This window comes from Heliangelus exortis, chromosome 9 (genome assembly GCF_036169615.1).
Source record: "Heliangelus exortis chromosome 9, bHelExo1.hap1, whole genome shotgun sequence".
Taxonomy (NCBI): Eukaryota; Metazoa; Chordata; class Aves; order Apodiformes; family Trochilidae; genus Heliangelus; species Heliangelus exortis.
In genome coordinates, this window is record NC_092430.1 from 938,775 (window position 1) to 956,058 (window position 17,284).

Below are 17,284 nucleotides of genomic sequence, written 5' to 3' on the forward strand. Positions count from 1 at the left end.
TCTGAAATTTCTCTCTTTTTCTTTCTGAAATTCCTCTGCCTTTTCCTCTGGCTTTTCTCTGCCTTTCCCTATGACATTTTTCTGTTTCTTTGAAATTTTTTCTCTCGTTTTCTTTCTTAAAAAAAGAGCTGCGGCTTTCTTAAAGAAAGCTGCAGCTTCGGCCTCATTTTGTTTTTCTAGTCCCTCGTATCCGGGTGCCGCGTGCGGTTCTGCGCATGTGCGCGTTGTGGCTAAGGGTCCGGGTTCCTCTTTATCACCCTATAGATGGGCTTCTTGAGAAGCGGCTACACATTCTTAGTCACCTAGCCCCCCCATTTTTCCCGGGTACATTTTGTGGCTTATTTTATAAAATATAAACATAGCATTTTTTACTGCTTCTATCTTTACCTATATTAGAAAAATTACAAAAGAATATACCTTACAAACAACATATATAATTCATAACAAACAATATATACAACTCACAATAGCAGTTCAGCAAAGTTTTTCACCCTATGTTCATTCCCTGTTTTATCTTCTCCATCTCTTATTGAATGTCGCCATCCACAAGGATCTTGCAGAGAAAGCTAAATTTGAGGATTTCGGGCAGTGTTCAGTCCAAATTTTGAGATTCTGGTTGCGTGGACTCCGAAATTGGAGATATTTTGGTCTGTCGAGTCCAAATTTGGGTATTTGGGGGCACATCAAGTCAAAATTTGAGGATTTTGGGGTTTCCCCAAATCCAAATTTAGGGATGTTAGGGTGTGTCGTGTGCAAATTTGTGTGCAAACTTTTCACCAAAAAAGTTAGGAGCTCTGCAGAGAACAGATCCCACACGTGCTGTGCCTTCCAAATGCCTCATTTTATTTGGGGGACTCTGTGAGCTCTCGGTAGCTCTGCCAGAGCTGCAGTTCCCTCCTCTCTGAGGAGACAAGGAAAGCGGCTCTGGCTCAGCTGCTGCTGCAGGAGAAGCTTCAGCAGCTCCAGAGACAGCCGGGTGACCTCCTGGAAGGGATGGGAGAGGAAGGCAGGAGCTGCTTCTGGCAGGTGGGGACAGCTGGAATCCTTGGCGGTCTCTGGATGCCAATCCAAGAGGTTGGCTTGGAGGAACTTGAGAATCTTCCCACCTCCGCCTTCATCCCTGGCACCTTCAGTCCCACGCTGCTGCTGCTGCTGCTGTTGTCCCCTGCTGTGGTGACCCTGGGGAGGGAGGTTTAACAGAGAGCAGCCTGAGGGGAGTCCTGGGTGGGGACAGGAGGCTCCAGAGGGCACTGGTTTGCACTGGGAGAGGCCAGCAGAGGCTGGGGGTGCACGAGGGGGCCTAGGGAAGGGGTGGGACAGCAGCTGCAGTGTGGCATTGGTGAAGGTACCTTGGGGAAGGTGGCAACAGGAGATTGTCCCTGACTCAGAGGATATAGCAGCTCCGTGATGGGCGGCAGGATCCTGATCTTTGCTGCTCCATGCCAGTTCCCAGGGTCAGCAAGGTCTGAGCTGCCAGGGACTGGACTGAGGCATCAGGGTCGTTCTCCAAGCTCCGGAGGGCTGTGACAGAAAGAAACAGAGCAGTGGTGAAACCTCAGTGTCTGCACAGCCCCTCCCGTGCCAGCCCCATCCCTCTCTTTCCCTGGCTGGGAGGAGCAGGCGGGAGCAAGGGAGCAGCTGGAAGCTGCTGCTCAGGAATCCCAGCCTGGCTTGGGCTGGAAGGGACCTTAAGGATCATCCCAAGCCAAGCCCTGCCAGGGCCAGCTCCCAGCTCCCAGCTCCCAGCAGCCCAGGCTGCTCCAAGCTCAACACTGCCAGGGCTGGGGCAGGCACAGCTCTGACCCCACTCACCATCACACGTTTCCTCCAACACTGCCGTGTCCATGTTCCTGTTCAGGCGCTGCGCAGCAGCCCCTGTGCACAGAGCTCCCGTCAGAACTCCCCCTCCCCAGCACTTCAGAGCCCCCAGCTGGGGGCAGCCAGAAGAGGGTCCCCGGGGGCTGTTGCTCACCCATGAACCTGATGGCCGCCAATCTGACTCTGGGGTGCTGAATATCCCTCAGCTGTGTCTGGCTGGAATCCAGGTAATCTCGGACCCAGCAATTCTCCTGCTCCAGCTGGGGAGAGCCCAAAGTTAGGGGGGGGGGAAATTGGAAACGGGAAAGGGAAAAAAAGGCAACAATGGGAAGGGCAAGGTGAAGGGCAAGGGGCACTGAGCTCCAGGCTGTGTGTTCCACTCTGGAGCAGGGCCAGCCAGAAACAGCTGCACACCCACACCCTGGGCACATGGGGCATCCCTGGTCCAGCCCAGGCCCTGGCACCTGGGGCTTGTCCTCACCAGGGTCTCTCCAATCCTCCACATCTCCTGGCTCTGGATCTCTCTTAGGAGCTTCCTCCAGCCCAGGAACTTGGCAGAGGCGAGGAGGGCTTTGCCAGAGGCCTGCAAAGCAGCACAGGGTGGGAGCTGGCACCACAGCTGGGAGAAGGAGACCTCTCCCCCCCCTCCCCTGGGCAAGGCTGCAAAGTGTCCCCAGCTCCTTCTGGGAAGAGGCAGCTGGGGACAAAGCCTGAATGGGGGGGGATTCAGTGCCTGAGGCAGGGACCTGGGACAGCCACCAGCTCAGGTATCACGCTCTGCTAGCCAGCAGCAGAGAGGTGGGCAAGAGCTGCTGAGTGGCTGCCAGGGCTGGGGCAGAGGGAAGGGCAAAGCAGGGGGTCAGCCTTGAAGTCTGTACCTCGGCCACGCTCTCAGTGCTGTCATTCATCCTTAAGAAGAGTGAGATGAGTGTTGTCCGGATTAATATTTCCATCCATGTCTCCCTTCTGCTCTTCACAGCCCCCATCATCTCTCCAAAGAGGCTGATGGAGAGCTCCCGCACCTGGCTGGACTCCTGGGAGGAAGGAAGGAAGGAAGACAGGGGCACTGCAGCAACAGCCTCTCCCTACCCACGGTTACCGTGGTTCTGAGTGGGGAGATGCTGCGGGGTGGTTGGGGCTGGGGGCAGCGGAGGCCTCATCCTGCCAAGGAGAGGCTGTGCTGGGCTGCAGAGCCCAGAAGGCCTGCCAGCAGAGCCCAGGGGCGTGAGGAGGGCAGCAGCCCTGCCCAAGTGCTGCCCGCGGGGCTGGGCTGGAGGGCAGCTGTCCTTGCCCCGGGCCCCTCTGCGGGGTCAGGTCCCACAGCAGCCTTACATCATCAAAGAGCGGTGGGAGCTTCGGCCCCAGCACCAGAACGATGTTGATGGCTCTGTCCGCTGTCATGGGAGCAGCCATTATCTCTCTCAGGAGGAGCAGGCCCTGCAACACGGCCTCTCTGCAGCTCTCCTCCAGTCTCCTCCTGATACCGTGCAGCGTGACCCTGTCCTGTGTGAAGCAGAGAATTTATTTCTGTGCTGCTGGAGCAGTGGAGGAGCAGCCTGGCACAAACAGGCTCCTGCCCGGCTTCCTGGCAGGTGCTGCCGGCATCGCTGCCACCCCTCATGCCCCTCCTGCCTGTGGGGGGCCCTGTGGGGGCCGAGGGAGAGCCGGGGAGGGCAGGACAGCAAAGGTTCTGTGGGCCCTGCTCAGCCACCCCTCTCTCTGCTGACACCCACCTCCTCAGCTGGAGCAGGCACAAGGCAGGTGGAAGTCTCTGTGGATTCCTCTTCGATGTCCTCCAGGGCATCCACAGAGCTCTGCTGGCCATCCTCCTCCTCCTCTTCAGAGGAGGAGGAGGAGGCAGATATCCGCAGATATCTTGCGGACAGATCCTGACATCCACTGGAAGCAGACTCGGAACCTTAACAAAACAAGGGAGGAGGAGGGCAAGCTGAAGGTGCTGGCACGAGAGACTGCAGGGTCCCCTACCTTGCACCCAGCCCTTTGCCAGCTCCCGAGGACAGAGCCAGCCCTGGGCAGGGGGACCCAAAGAGGGGACTGGCGGGGATCAGGCCGGGGATGTGCCCATCAGCCACTGCCATGCAGGAGCACAGCAAAGCAGCCAAAGGCCCCTCACCTGTCTCTGGCAGCTGGACCTCCCACACCTCTGATGAGGCAGGGGGGTGGCCTTCCTCCTCTTCCTGTCCCCTCCAGGCCAGCCGGGGCCAGCATGGGGGTCTCTGCTGAGTGGGAAATGTGGGAGAGGAGGAGAGGCCATGGGGGAGGGATATGGGCATGGGTCTGTCCTCACTCCTGGGGGAGGAGGAGAGGCCATGGGGAGGGGGTGTAGGGGTGGCAGTGCTGCTGGCCCCAAGGCTGCACTGCCTGCAGGGAGAGCCCCTGGGACCAAGGGGGCTGTGTGGGGGAAGGGAGAGGCCTGGGACGGGTTCTGCACTGGGCAGTGAATCTCCAGGGGATGGAGGCTCCCGGGCAGCCTGGGGAGATTCAGAGCCCTCAGGGGCTGGGCAGAGGCTCCCGTCAGACAAACCACCAAGGGCTGTCGAATCCTCCCCCATTTGCCCCGAGGGCATCCACCCAGTCCCAGTCCCAGTCCCAGTCCCAGTCCCAGTCCCAGTCCCAGTCCGTGGATCATCCCTCTCCTGGGGACCAGGCACCATCTCCAACTCTCCTTGGTCCTCTTGGGATCCACGGAAGATTCTCCTGAATGCTGAGAACGCAGACATGGCTCAGGGCTCCTGAAAGCTCTGTGTTCGCCTCTACGCTCTCTGCTGTCCTCCTGGGCACTGAGCCAGGGCCTCCCCGGTGCTCAGAAGGGACCCCGGGACCTGCAGTGTCACAGGTGAGGTCACAAAGGCTCCCTTTGTCACCTGGCGGAGAGGCCGGGTGTGTCCAGGCAGGTGCTGGCACATGGAATCATGGAACCCTCGTGGCTGGAAAGGACCTTCAAGACCACTGCCTCCAAGCGTCAGTCCCACACCCCTGAACCACCACAGCATCTCCCCAAGCACCACCACTGCCCCTTTCTTGGACACCTCCAGGGATGGAGACTCCACCACCTCCCTGGGCAGCCTGTGCCAATGCTTCACCACTCTCGCAGTGAAGAATGTCCCCAGCAGTCTCAAACTTTTCTCTCTTTCTCTCTGGCTTTTTTCTTTGCCTTTCCCTCTGAACTTTCTCTGCCTTTTCTCCCAACTTTTCTCTGCCTCCGAAATTTTTCTCTGGTTCTTGCAGGCTTTTCTTTCCCTTTTTCTCTAACTTTGCCTCAGCTTTTCCTTTTCCCTCTGGAATTTTTCTCCTTTTCCCTCTGGAATTTTTATGCCTTTTTCTGTGACTTTTCTCTCCCTTTTTCTCTGAATTTTTTCTCTCTTTCTCCCAGATTTTTTTCTGTTTTTCTCCCACCACAGATTTTTCTCACTTTCTCCCTGAAATTTTTCTCTTTGAAACTTCTCTTTTCTCTGGCTTTTCTCTGCCTTTCTCGCTGTCTTTTCTCTCCTTTTTCTTCTGAAATTTCTCTGCTTTTCCTTCTGAAATTCTCGCAATTTCCTTCTGAAAATTCTCTGCCTTTCCCTATGAAATTTTTCTGTTTCTTTGAAATTTTTTCTCTTGTTATCTCTGAAATTTTTCTTTCTCTCTCAAATTTCTCTCCTTTTCTCTGATATTTTTCTCCTTTTCCTTCAGAAATTTCTCTCCTGCTGAAATTTCTCTGCCTTTCTGAAATCTCTCTGCCTTTCTTTGGGACTTTTCTCTGTCTTTCTCTCTGAAATTTCTCTCTTTTTCTTTCTGAAATTCCTCTGCCTTTTCCTCTGGCTTTTCTCTGCCTTTCCCTATGACATTTTTCTGTTTCTTTGAAATTTTTTCTCTCGTTTTCTTTCTTAAATTCCTCTGCCTTTTCTCTCTGAAATTCCTCTTTCTGATATCTCTCTGCCTTTCTCTCCAGCTTTTCTCTGCCTTTCCCTCTGACTTTTCTTTCCCTGTCTCTCTGAAATTTTTCTCTAGTTTCTCTCTGCAGTTTTTCTCTTGTTTCTCTCTGAAGGGGTTCGTCGGGTAAAGGTCTCGATGAGTATCCCAGCACAGGGGCTGCTTTTTCAGTGGGGCCCCCTCCCCCCCCCCATAAAGGGTCTGCACCAAGTGGCCTTTATCCGAGTCACGGCACCAAATTTGTCATAAATTGGGTCCTAAAAATTGACCAGGACACGCCAATTAAAAGCAATTAGAATTTATTAGCAAGCCACAGCAAGTAAAACAGCGCTGGGCGCTCAGGAGTCTTCGCTCGACCAAGATTGCGCGCTGCGGCTTCGGCTCCTTTTGTTTTTCTAGTCCCTCGTATCCGGGTGCCGCGTGCGGTTCTGCGCATGTGCGCGTTGTGGCTAAGGGTCCGGGTTCCTCTTTATCACCCTATAGATGGGCTTCTTGAGAAGCGGCTACACATTCTTAGTCACCTAGCCCCCCCATTTTTCCCGGGTACATTTTGTGGCTTATTTTATAAAATATAAACATAGCATTTTTTACTGCTTCTATCTTTACCTATATTAGAAAAATTACAAAAGAATATACCTTACAAACAACATATATAATTCATAACAAACAATATATACAACTCACAATAGCAGTTCAGCAAAGTTTTTCACCCTATGTTCATTCCCTGTTTTATCTTCTCCATCTCTTATTGAATGTCGCCATCCACAAGGATCTTGCAGAGAAAGCTAAATTTGAGGATTTCGGGCAGTGTTCAGTCCAAATTTTGAGATTCTGGTTGCGTGGACTCCGAAATTGGAGATATTTTGGTCTGTCGAGTCCAAATTTGGGTATTTGGGGGCACATCAAGTCAAAATTTGAGGATTTTGGGGTTTCCCCAAATCCAAATTTAGGGATGTTAGGGTGTGTCGTGTGCAAATTTGTGTGCAAACTTTTCACCAAAAAAGTTAGGAGCTCTGCAGAGAACAGATCCCACACGTGCTGTGCCTTCCAAATGCCTCATTTTATTTGGGGGACTCTGTGAGCTCTCGGTAGCTCTGCCAGAGCTGCAGTTCCCTCCTCTCTGAGGAGACAAGGAAAGCGGCTCTGGCTCAGCTGCTGCTGCAGGAGAAGCTTCAGCAGCTCCAGAGACAGCCGGGTGACCTCCTGGAAGGGATGGGAGAGGAAGGCAGGAGCTGCTTCTGGCAGGTGGGGACAGCTGGAATCCTTGGCGGTCTCTGGATGCCAATCCAAGAGGTTGGCTTGGAGGAACTTGAGAATCTTCCCACCTCCGCCTTCATCCCTGGCACCTTCAGTCCCACGCTGCTGCTGCTGCTGCTGTTGTCCCCTGCTGTGGTGACCCTGGGGAGGGAGGTTTAACAGAGAGCAGCCTGAGGGGAGTCCTGGGTGGGGACAGGAGGCTCCAGAGGGCACTGGTTTGCACTGGGAGAGGCCAGCAGAGGCTGGGGGTGCACGAGGGGGCCTAGGGAAGGGGTGGGACAGCAGCTGCAGTGTGGCATTGGTGAAGGTACCTTGGGGAAGGTGGCAACAGGAGATTGTCCCTGACTCAGAGGATATAGCAGCTCCGTGATGGGCGGCAGGATCCTGATCTTTGCTGCTCCATGCCAGTTCCCAGGGTCAGCAAGGTCTGAGCTGCCAGGGACTGGACTGAGGCATCAGGGTCGTTCTCCAAGCTCCGGAGGGCTGTGACAGAAAGAAACAGAGCAGTGGTGAAACCTCAGTGTCTGCACAGCCCCTCCCGTGCCAGCCCCATCCCTCTCTTTCCCTGGCTGGGAGGAGCAGGCGGGAGCAAGGGAGCAGCTGGAAGCTGCTGCTCAGGAATCCCAGCCTGGCTTGGGCTGGAAGGGACCTTAAGGATCATCCCAAGCCAAGCCCTGCCAGGGCCAGCTCCCAGCTCCCAGCTCCCAGCAGCCCAGGCTGCTCCAAGCTCAACACTGCCAGGGCTGGGGCAGGCACAGCTCTGACCCCACTCACCATCACACGTTTCCTCCAACACTGCCGTGTCCATGTTCCTGTTCAGGCGCTGCGCAGCAGCCCCTGTGCACAGAGCTCCCGTCAGAACTCCCCCTCCCCAGCACTTCAGAGCCCCCAGCTGGGGGCAGCCAGAAGAGGGTCCCCGGGGGCTGTTGCTCACCCATGAACCTGATGGCCGCCAATCTGACTCTGGGGTGCTGAATATCCCTCAGCTGTGTCTGGCTGGAATCCAGGTAATCTCGGACCCAGCAATTCTCCTGCTCCAGCTGGGGAGAGCCCAAAGTTAGGGGGGGGGGAAATTGGAAACGGGAAAGGGAAAAAAAGGCAACAATGGGAAGGGCAAGGTGAAGGGCAAGGGGCACTGAGCTCCAGGCTGTGTGTTCCACTCTGGAGCAGGGCCAGCCAGAAACAGCTGCACACCCACACCCTGGGCACATGGGGCATCCCTGGTCCAGCCCAGGCCCTGGCACCTGGGGCTTGTCCTCACCAGGGTCTCTCCAATCCTCCACATCTCCTGGCTCTGGATCTCTCTTAGGAGCTTCCTCCAGCCCAGGAACTTGGCAGAGGCGAGGAGGGCTTTGCCAGAGGCCTGCAAAGCAGCACAGGGTGGGAGCTGGCACCACAGCTGGGAGAAGGAGACCTCTCCCCCCCCTCCCCTGGGCAAGGCTGCAAAGTGTCCCCAGCTCCTTCTGGGAAGAGGCAGCTGGGGACAAAGCCTGAATGGGGGGGGATTCAGTGCCTGAGGCAGGGACCTGGGACAGCCACCAGCTCAGGTATCACGCTCTGCTAGCCAGCAGCAGAGAGGTGGGCAAGAGCTGCTGAGTGGCTGCCAGGGCTGGGGCAGAGGGAAGGGCAAAGCAGGGGGTCAGCCTTGAAGTCTGTACCTCGGCCACGCTCTCAGTGCTGTCATTCATCCTTAAGAAGAGTGAGATGAGTGTTGTCCGGATTAATATTTCCATCCATGTCTCCCTTCTGCTCTTCACAGCCCCCATCATCTCTCCAAAGAGGCTGATGGAGAGCTCCCGCACCTGGCTGGACTCCTGGGAGGAAGGAAGGAAGGAAGACAGGGGCACTGCAGCAACAGCCTCTCCCTACCCACGGTTACCGTGGTTCTGAGTGGGGAGATGCTGCGGGGTGGTTGGGGCTGGGGGCAGCGGAGGCCTCATCCTGCCAAGGAGAGGCTGTGCTGGGCTGCAGAGCCCAGAAGGCCTGCCAGCAGAGCCCAGGGGCGTGAGGAGGGCAGCAGCCCTGCCCAAGTGCTGCCCGCGGGGCTGGGCTGGAGGGCAGCTGTCCTTGCCCCGGGCCCCTCTGCGGGGTCAGGTCCCACAGCAGCCTTACATCATCAAAGAGCGGTGGGAGCTTCGGCCCCAGCACCAGAACGATGTTGATGGCTCTGTCCGCTGTCATGGGAGCAGCCATTATCTCTCTCAGGAGGAGCAGGCCCTGCAACACGGCCTCTCTGCAGCTCTCCTCCAGTCTCCTCCTGATACCGTGCAGCGTGACCCTGTCCTGTGTGAAGCAGAGAATTTATTTCTGTGCTGCTGGAGCAGTGGAGGAGCAGCCTGGCACAAACAGGCTCCTGCCCGGCTTCCTGGCAGGTGCTGCCGGCATCGCTGCCACCCCTCATGCCCCTCCTGCCTGTGGGGGGCCCTGTGGGGGCCGAGGGAGAGCCGGGGAGGGCAGGACAGCAAAGGTTCTGTGGGCCCTGCTCAGCCACCCCTCTCTCTGCTGACACCCACCTCCTCAGCTGGAGCAGGCACAAGGCAGGTGGAAGTCTCTGTGGATTCCTCTTCGATGTCCTCCAGGGCATCCACAGAGCTCTGCTGGCCATCCTCCTCCTCCTCTTCAGAGGAGGAGGAGGAGGCAGATATCCGCAGATATCTTGCGGACAGATCCTGACATCCACTGGAAGCAGACTCGGAACCTTAACAAAACAAGGGAGGAGGAGGGCAAGCTGAAGGTGCTGGCACGAGAGACTGCAGGGTCCCCTACCTTGCACCCAGCCCTTTGCCAGCTCCCGAGGACAGAGCCAGCCCTGGGCAGGGGGACCCAAAGAGGGGACTGGCGGGGATCAGGCCGGGGATGTGCCCATCAGCCACTGCCATGCAGGAGCACAGCAAAGCAGCCAAAGGCCCCTCACCTGTCTCTGGCAGCTGGACCTCCCACACCTCTGATGAGGCAGGGGGGTGGCCTTCCTCCTCTTCCTGTCCCCTCCAGGCCAGCCGGGGCCAGCATGGGGGTCTCTGCTGAGTGGGAAATGTGGGAGAGGAGGAGAGGCCATGGGGGAGGGATATGGGCATGGGTCTGTCCTCACTCCTGGGGGAGGAGGAGAGGCCATGGGGAGGGGGTGTAGGGGTGGCAGTGCTGCTGGCCCCAAGGCTGCACTGCCTGCAGGGAGAGCCCCTGGGACCAAGGGGGCTGTGTGGGGGAAGGGAGAGGCCTGGGACGGGTTCTGCACTGGGCAGTGAATCTCCAGGGGATGGAGGCTCCCGGGCAGCCTGGGGAGATTCAGAGCCCTCAGGGGCTGGGCAGAGGCTCCCGTCAGACAAACCACCAAGGGCTGTCGAATCCTCCCCCATTTGCCCCGAGGGCATCCACCCAGTCCCAGTCCCAGTCCCAGTCCCAGTCCGTGGATCATCCCTCTCCTGGGGACCAGGCACCATCTCCAACTCTCCTTGGTCCTCTTGGGATCCACGGAAGATTCTCCTGAATGCTGAGAACGCAGACATGGCTCAGGGCTCCTGAAAGCTCTGTGTTCGCCTCTACGCTCTCTGCTGTCCTCCTGGGCACTGAGCCAGGGCCTCCCCGGTGCTCAGAAGGGACCCCGGGACCTGCAGTGTCACAGGTGAGGTCACAAAGGCTCCCTTTGTCACCTGGCGGAGAGGCCGGGTGTGTCCAGGCAGGTGCTGGCACATGGAATCATGGAACCCTCGTGGCTGGAAAGGACCTTCAAGACCACTGCCTCCAAGCGTCAGTCCCACACCCCTGAACCACCACAGCATCTCCCCAAGCACCACCACTGCCCCTTTCTTGGACACCTCCAGGGATGGAGACTCCACCACCTCCCTGGGCAGCCTGTGCCAATGCTTCACCACTCTCGCAGTGAAGAATGTCCCCAGCAGTCTCAAACTTTTCTCTCTTTCTCTCTGGCTTTTTTCTTTGCCTTTCCCTCTGAACTTTCTCTGCCTTTTCTCCCAACTTTTCTCTGCCTCCGAAATTTTTCTCTGGTTCTTGCAGGCTTTTCTTTCCCTTTTTCTCTAACTTTGCCTCAGCTTTTCCTTTTCCCTCTGGAATTTTTCTCCTTTTCCCTCTGGAATTTTTATGCCTTTTTCTGTGACTTTTCTCTCCCTTTTTCTCTGAATTTTTTCTCTCTTTCTCCCAGATTTTTTTCTGTTTTTCTCCCACCACAGATTTTTCTCACTTTCTCCCTGAAATTTTTCTCTTTGAAACTTCTCTTTTCTCTGGCTTTTCTCTGCCTTTCTCACTGTCTTTTCTCTCCTTTTTCTTCTGAAATTTCTCTGCTTTTCCTTCTGAATTCTCGCAATTTCCTTCTGAAAATTCTCTGCCTTTCCCTATGAAATTTTTCTGTTTCTTTGAAATTTTTTCTCTTGTTATCTCTGAAATTTTTCTTTCTCTCTCAAATTTCTCTCCTTTTCTCTGATATTTTTCTCCTTTTCCTTCAGAAATTTCTCTCCTGCTGAAATTTCTCTGCCTTTCTGAAATCTCTCTGCCTTTCTTTGTGACTTTTCTCTGTCTTTCTCTCTGAAATTTCTCTCTTTTTCTTTCTGAAATTCCTCTGCCTTTTCCTCTGGCTTTTCTCTGCCTTTCCCTATGACATTTTTCTGTTTCTTTGAAATTTTTTCTCTCGTTTTCTTTCTTAAATTCCTCTGCCTTTTCTCTCTGAAATTCCTCTTTCTGATATCTCTCTGCCTTTCTCTCCGGCTTTTCTCTGCCTTTTCCTCTGACTTTTCTTTCCCTGTCTCTCTGAAATTTTTCTCTAGTTTCTCTCTGCAGTTTTTCTCTTGTTTCTCTCTGAAGGGGTTCGTCGGGTAAAGGTCTCGATGAGTATCCCAGCACAGGGGCTGCTTTTTCAGTGGGGCCCCCTCCCCCCCCCCATAAAGGGTCTGCACCAAGTGGCCTTTATCCGAGTCACGGCACCAAATTTGTCATAAATTGGGTCCTAAAAATTGACCAGGACACGCCAATTAAAAGCAATTAGAATTTATTAGCAAGCCACAGCAAGTAAAACAGCGCTGGGCGCTCAGGAGTCTTCGCTCGACCAAGATTGCGCGCTGCGGCTTCGGCTCCTTTTGTTTTTCTAGTCCCTCGTATCCGGGTGCCGCGTGCGGTTCTGCGCATGTGCGCGTTGTGGCTAAGGGTCCGGGTTCCTCTTTATCACCCTATAGATGGGCTTCTTGAGAAGTGGCTACACATTCTTAGTCACCTAGCCCCCCCATTTTTCCCGGGTACATTTTGTGGCTTATTTTATAAAATATAAACATAGCATTTTTTACTGCTTCTATCTTTACCTATATTAGAAAAATTACAAAAGAATATACCTTACAAACAACATATATAATTCATAACAAACAATATATACAACTCACAATAGCAGTTCAGCAAAGTTTTTCACCCTATGTTCATTCCCTGTTTTATCTTCTCCATCTCTTATTGAATGTCGCCATCCACAAGGATCTTGCAGAGAAAGCTAAATTTGAGGATTTCGGGCAGTGTTCAGTCCAAATTTTGAGATTCTGGTTGCGTGGACTCCGAAATTGGAGATATTTTGGTCTGTCGAGTCCAAATTTGGGTATTTGGGGGCACATCAAGTCAAAATTTGAGGATTTTGGGGTTTCCCCAAATCCAAATTTAGGGATGTTAGGGTGTGTCGTGTGCAAATTTGTGTGCAAACTTTTCACCAAAAAAGTTAGGAGCTCTGCAGAGAACAGATCCCACACGTGCTGTGCCTTCCAAATGCCTCATTTTATTTGGGGGACTCTGTGAGCTCTCGGTAGCTCTGCCAGAGCTGCAGTTCCCTCCTCTCTGAGGAGACAAGGAAAGCGGCTCTGGCTCAGCTGCTGCTGCAGGAGAAGCTTCAGCAGCTCCAGAGACAGCCGGGTGACCTCCTGGAAGGGATGGGAGAGGAAGGCAGGAGCTGCTTCTGGCAGGTGGGGACAGCTGGAATCCTTGGCGGTCTCTGGATGCCAATCCAAGAGGTTGGCTTGGAGGAACTTGAGAATCTTCCCACCTCCGCCTTCATCCCTGGCACCTTCAGTCCCACGCTGCTGCTGCTGCTGCTGTTGTCCCCTGCTGTGGTGACCCTGGGGAGGGAGGTTTAACAGAGAGCAGCCTGAGGGGAGTCCTGGGTGGGGACAGGAGGCTCCAGAGGGCACTGGTTTGCACTGGGAGAGGCCAGCAGAGGCTGGGGGTGCACGAGGGGGCCTAGGGAAGGGGTGGGACAGCAGCTGCAGTGTGGCATTGGTGAAGGTACCTTGGGGAAGGTGGCAACAGGAGATTGTCCCTGACTCAGAGGATATAGCAGCTCCGTGATGGGCGGCAGGATCCTGATCTTTGCTGCTCCATGCCAGTTCCCAGGGTCAGCAAGGTCTGAGCTGCCAGGGACTGGACTGAGGCATCAGGGTCGTTCTCCAAGCTCCGGAGGGCTGTGACAGAAAGAAACAGAGCAGTGGTGAAACCTCAGTGTCTGCACAGCCCCTCCCGTGCCAGCCCCATCCCTCTCTTTCCCTGGCTGGGAGGAGCAGGCGGGAGCAAGGGAGCAGCTGGAAGCTGCTGCTCAGGAATCCCAGCCTGGCTTGGGCTGGAAGGGACCTTAAGGATCATCCCAAGCCAAGCCCTGCCAGGGCCAGCTCCCAGCTCCCAGCTCCCAGCAGCCCAGGCTGCTCCAAGCTCAACACTGCCAGGGCTGGGGCAGGCACAGCTCTGACCCCACTCACCATCACACGTTTCCTCCAACACTGCCGTGTCCATGTTCCTGTTCAGGCGCTGCGCAGCAGCCCCTGTGCACAGAGCTCCCGTCAGAACTCCCCCTCCCCAGCACTTCAGAGCCCCCAGCTGGGGGCAGCCAGAAGAGGGTCCCCGGGGGCTGTTGCTCACCCATGAACCTGATGGCCGCCAATCTGACTCTGGGGTGCTGAATATCCCTCAGCTGTGTCTGGCTGGAATCCAGGTAATCTCGGACCCAGCAATTCTCCTGCTCCAGCTGGGGAGAGCCCAAAGTTAGGGGGGGGGGAAATTGGAAACGGGAAAGGGAAAAAAAGGCAACAATGGGAAGGGCAAGGTGAAGGGCAAGGGGCACTGAGCTCCAGGCTGTGTGTTCCACTCTGGAGCAGGGCCAGCCAGAAACAGCTGCACACCCACACCCTGGGCACATGGGGCATCCCTGGTCCAGCCCAGGCCCTGGCACCTGGGGCTTGTCCTCACCAGGGTCTCTCCAATCCTCCACATCTCCTGGCTCTGGATCTCTCTTAGGAGCTTCCTCCAGCCCAGGAACTTGGCAGAGGCGAGGAGGGCTTTGCCAGAGGCCTGCAAAGCAGCACAGGGTGGGAGCTGGCACCACAGCTGGGAGAAGGAGACCTCTCCCCCCCCTCCCCTGGGCAAGGCTGCAAAGTGTCCCCAGCTCCTTCTGGGAAGAGGCAGCTGGGGACAAAGCCTGAATGGGGGGGGATTCAGTGCCTGAGGCAGGGACCTGGGACAGCCACCAGCTCAGGTATCACGCTCTGCTAGCCAGCAGCAGAGAGGTGGGCAAGAGCTGCTGAGTGGCTGCCAGGGCTGGGGCAGAGGGAAGGGCAAAGCAGGGGGTCAGCCTTGAAGTCTGTACCTCGGCCACGCTCTCAGTGCTGTCATTCATCCTTAAGAAGAGTGAGATGAGTGTTGTCCGGATTAATATTTCCATCCATGTCTCCCTTCTGCTCTTCACAGCCCCCATCATCTCTCCAAAGAGGCTGATGGAGAGCTCCCGCACCTGGCTGGACTCCTGGGAGGAAGGAAGGAAGGAAGACAGGGGCACTGCAGCAACAGCCTCTCCCTACCCACGGTTACCGTGGTTCTGAGTGGGGAGATGCTGCGGGGTGGTTGGGGCTGGGGGCAGCGGAGGCCTCATCCTGCCAAGGAGAGGCTGTGCTGGGCTGCAGAGCCCAGAAGGCCTGCCAGCAGAGCCCAGGGGCGTGAGGAGGGCAGCAGCCCTGCCCAAGTGCTGCCCGCGGGGCTGGGCTGGAGGGCAGCTGTCCTTGCCCCGGGCCCCTCTGCGGGGTCAGGTCCCACAGCAGCCTTACATCATCAAAGAGCGGTGGGAGCTTCGGCCCCAGCACCAGAACGATGTTGATGGCTCTGTCCGCTGTCATGGGAGCAGCCATTATCTCTCTCAGGAGGAGCAGGCCCTGCAACACGGCCTCTCTGCAGCTCTCCTCCAGTCTCCTCCTGATACCGTGCAGCGTGACCCTGTCCTGTGTGAAGCAGAGAATTTATTTCTGTGCTGCTGGAGCAGTGGAGGAGCAGCCTGGCACAAACAGGCTCCTGCCCGGCTTCCTGGCAGGTGCTGCCGGCATCGCTGCCACCCCTCATGCCCCTCCTGCCTGTGGGGGGCCCTGTGGGGGCCGAGGGAGAGCCGGGGAGGGCAGGACAGCAAAGGTTCTGTGGGCCCTGCTCAGCCACCCCTCTCTCTGCTGACACCCACCTCCTCAGCTGGAGCAGGCACAAGGCAGGTGGAAGTCTCTGTGGATTCCTCTTCGATGTCCTCCAGGGCATCCACAGAGCTCTGCTGGCCATCCTCCTCCTCCTCTTCAGAGGAGGAGGAGGAGGCAGATATCCGCAGATATCTTGCGGACAGATCCTGACATCCACTGGAAGCAGACTCGGAACCTTAACAAAACAAGGGAGGAGGAGGGCAAGCTGAAGGTGCTGGCACGAGAGACTGCAGGGTCCCCTACCTTGCACCCAGCCCTTTGCCAGCTCCCGAGGACAGAGCCAGCCCTGGGCAGGGGGACCCAAAGAGGGGACTGGCGGGGATCAGGCCGGGGATGTGCCCATCAGCCACTGCCATGCAGGAGCACAGCAAAGCAGCCAAAGGCCCCTCACCTGTCTCTGGCAGCTGGACCTCCCACACCTCTGATGAGGCAGGGGGGTGGCCTTCCTCCTCTTCCTGTCCCCTCCAGGCCAGCCGGGGCCAGCATGGGGGTCTCTGCTGAGTGGGAAATGTGGGAGAGGAGGAGAGGCCATGGGGGAGGGATATGGGCATGGGTCTGTCCTCACTCCTGGGGGAGGAGGAGAGGCCATGGGGAGGGGGTGTAGGGGTGGCAGTGCTGCTGGCCCCAAGGCTGCACTGCCTGCAGGGAGAGCCCCTGGGACCAAGGGGGCTGTGTGGGGGAAGGGAGAGGCCTGGGACGGGTTCTGCACTGGGCAGTGAATCTCCAGGGGATGGAGGCTCCCGGGCAGCCTGGGGAGATTCAGAGCCCTCAGGGGCTGGGCAGAGGCTCCCGTCAGACAAACCACCAAGGGCTGTCGAATCCTCCCCCATTTGCCCCGAGGGCATCCACCCAGTCCCAGTCCCAGTCCCAGTCCCAGTCCGTGGATCATCCCTCTCCTGGGGACCAGGCACCATCTCCAACTCTCCTTGGTCCTCTTGGGATCCACGGAAGATTCTCCTGAATGCTGAGAACGCAGACATGGCTCAGGGCTCCTGAAAGCTCTGTGTTCGCCTCTACGCTCTCTGCTGTCCTCCTGGGCACTGAGCCAGGGCCTCCCCGGTGCTCAGAAGGGACCCCGGGACCTGCAGTGTCACAGGTGAGGTCACAAAGGCTCCCTTTGTCACCTGGCGGAGAGGCCGGGTGTGTCCAGGCAGGTGCTGGCACATGGAATCATGGAACCCTCGTGGCTGGAAAGGACCTTCAAGACCACTGCCTCCAAGCGTCAGTCCCACACCCCTGAACCACCACAGCATCTCCCCAAGCACCACCACTGCCCCTTTCTTGGACACCTCCAGGGATGGAGACTCCACCACCTCCCTGGGCAGCCTGTGCCAATGCTTCACCACTCTCGCAGTGAAGAATGTCCCCAGCAGTCTCAAACTTTTCTCTCTTTCTCTCTGGCTTTTTTCTTTGCCTTTCCCTCTGAACTTTCTCTGCCTTTTCTCCCAACTTTTCTCTGCCTCCGAAATTTTTCTCTGGTTCTTGCAGGCTTTTCTTTCCCTTTTTCTCTAACTTTGCCTCAGCTTTTCCTTTTCCCTCTGGAATTTTTCTCCTTTTCCCTCTGGAATTTTTATGCCTTTTTCTGTGACTTTTCTCTCCCTTTTTCTCTGAATTTTTTCTCTCTTTCTCCCAGATTTTTTTCTGTTTTTCTCCCACCACAGATTTTTCTCACTTTCTCCCTGAAATTTTTCTCTTTGAAACTTCTCTTTTCTCTGGCTTTTCTCTGCCTTTCTCACTGTCTTTTCTCTCCTTTTTCTTCTGAAATTTCTCTGCTTTTCCTTCTGAATTCTCGCAAT

The 17,284-nt window shown here is 56.1% G+C and overlaps 3 long non-coding RNA genes across 3 annotated transcripts; all 3 read right to left on the reverse strand.

The window, feature by feature from the left end:
- Positions 1 to 1,425: 1,425 nt before the first annotated feature.
- Positions 1,426 to 2,083, reverse strand: LOC139799540 (uncharacterized). Its single transcript, XR_011727344.1, has 3 exons — positions 1,973 to 2,083; positions 1,813 to 1,875; positions 1,426 to 1,521 (listed from the first exon to the last, which is right to left on the reverse strand). It is a non-coding gene; the product is annotated as an uncharacterized lncRNA (long non-coding RNA).
- A 5,315-nt stretch (positions 2,084 to 7,398) lies between these two features.
- On the reverse strand, positions 7,399 to 8,056 carry LOC139799541 (uncharacterized). The gene is made up of 3 exons (XR_011727345.1): positions 7,946 to 8,056; positions 7,786 to 7,848; positions 7,399 to 7,494 (listed from the first exon to the last, which is right to left on the reverse strand). It is a non-coding gene; the product is annotated as an uncharacterized lncRNA (long non-coding RNA).
- A 5,296-nt stretch (positions 8,057 to 13,352) lies between these two features.
- On the reverse strand, positions 13,353 to 14,010 carry LOC139799542 (uncharacterized). The gene is made up of 3 exons (XR_011727346.1): positions 13,900 to 14,010; positions 13,740 to 13,802; positions 13,353 to 13,448 (listed from the first exon to the last, which is right to left on the reverse strand). It is a non-coding gene; the product is annotated as an uncharacterized lncRNA (long non-coding RNA).
- Positions 14,011 to 17,284: the final 3,274 nt, after the last annotated feature.